Consider the following 2,285-nt stretch of genomic DNA (forward strand, 5'->3'; position numbering starts at 1 on the left):
CAAAATTTACATCTATAATTCAATAAACATGGATGCTCTTTCAAATTTGATAGTTGTATTAAAATATTTATATTGTAAATTTTGATAATGGTCTTTGTTCATTCACAAGTATTTGTAAAATGGATGTTTCTAAACATGTACACATATTTCTATTTTCTCTTGATGAACTGAAAGAAATATGTAATTCTGAAGTGACTATAACTTTGTTATGGATGGGATCCTGTGACAGATGAATAATGTTGTCTAATGTCAACTGTTAGAAGAGATAAACCCTTCCAACCATATAAAAACACAACAAAACCAATCCATATATGATTCTTTTGTAACTTCTGTTGCTATGAAACAATAATGGGAATCCCTGTGCTTGGGTGTGAGGTGACTTGCAGTAATGCTGCTCTTCATGACTGCTCACTGCCTCATCCAGAACTTTGCTAGTTCAGTAGATGCCAAGTGATTCCTCTCTTGCTAGCAACATCAGTTGAGGAAATAATGAATATCCAATTCAAGAAGCACCACTGGTAGGCTAATCCGAGAGTCAGAGTCTCCCTTAAGTACTTGAACATCATCATGGACGAGTGTTAGAAATCAGCATGCTAATTGAAAGGTCAGTGGTTAAAGCATAAAGTCTCATGTTTTTGAAAAAGAGAGTAGCTGAGTTTCCGTGAGGGTCCACGCATGTTGACAAAGATGTTGAGTGAAAATGGTTAGCTTATTATTAATTTCTTCACCTTCTGAAAAAGTTATGAGTGCTTTGATGTTTTCTATTCTATAACATGTCATCAAACTCCATACGACAGAAGTTTTGGGTTGTTCACTTGGTTAGTCTCTTGTCTTCCTTTACATTAACGGGGTTGTGAAGCAAGTACAAGTGTTTTGAACACAGACTTTCCCTAGATTTGTTAATTTGCCTTCTAATACATTAATTAGTTTGTCAATTAAAGGGATAATACTAAGAAAGTAATTTAAAGCGATGTGTCTAAAATTCATCATGTGTTTATTATACTATATGGACAAACTTGAAGTAACCAATCCTTTCTTGATGACCTAGTAACTTAATATTAGTAAAATTATTTAAACAGTATTCCCAGCAAGTGACTCCTGAAGCACTAAATTGAGAATACCTTTCTACCTAGGAGATTTGGTGATTTCTCAAGTTGCCTTCAGCTCAGAATTCCAAGCTTTTCTATTTCATAAGTTATTTGGGGAATGCTGTAGCAGAATTTGCCTAGTCAAATGTTAGGGAACACAAATGTATGAAAGTGTCATGGTCCATATTCCTAAAGAACTACACATTTTAATAACCCAACCTGTGTTTCACTTATTCCCAATAGTTATTTGTGCTGCTTTCTGAAAAATTAATCCCATCTCTTGGCAGATGTTATCACAGCTTCTCTCTCATTCCTGCTAGTTCCTTTATTGTACCCCTCATTTTCAGAATTATCAATTTCCTTTTTATTTTTGAAGGAATTTTCTTTTAGTAGCACTTGTAAGTTTCAAATTGATTCTAAACTTTTCTAAACCTCACATCTATTTTTAACCAATCAACCTATATTCTGTTTTAAAGGAAAGCAAAGATGTCTGACAAAGCTGGATTCCTGTCTTAGGCTTCATGGTTTCTGCTGCCCAGAGAAAAGATGTGTGCCTGTCCATTCACAATTAGGAATCTCATTTAACAGGAAGGTGTATTCATTAATGGTTCAGCTATATCAATCAAGCACCTTGCAAAGGATGCTTTGGCCATTTCTATGGTTGTCTATTGTGAAAACATGCGGAGATGATAGCCAGCTGTGGACGCAGAAAGTGAGTGGTCATCCCTGAGAAAACATTGCACTGCTCATCTTCACTGGGAACCCAGGCCATCTCCATTGTGAGTGCCGAGAAAGAGCATTATTGTGACAAATTTGTTCTCTCCAAATTCACCTAGTTGAAGGATCTATAATTATTTACAATGTGTGTGGCTTTTACCAGTTACATTTTAATAACAATATCGTTTAAGTAAGAACTAAATAAAACACTTATGGTTCATGCTGAAGTGTCTGTGGCACTTTGTAGTGTCACCTGTGAGTACGAAGGAAGTGATACGCAGGTGTGGTTTCCAGTTCTAGGTACCTCAGTATGAATGGTGTTAAATCTTTGTGATGCCTCAGTATTTTTCAGCATAATAGAAAATTAACTGTTCTTCACATGCAGTCCAAGCAGATTCCAGAGAGTTGGTAGACTTGGACAGGGAAACACTACCTATTCATTTTTACTAATCTCTGACTAAAAATCTAACATTTATTCAA

Source organism: Peromyscus maniculatus, chromosome 3 (assembly GCF_049852395.1).
Source record: "Peromyscus maniculatus bairdii isolate BWxNUB_F1_BW_parent chromosome 3, HU_Pman_BW_mat_3.1, whole genome shotgun sequence".
In the NCBI taxonomy this organism is placed as follows: Eukaryota; Metazoa; Chordata; class Mammalia; order Rodentia; family Cricetidae; genus Peromyscus; species Peromyscus maniculatus.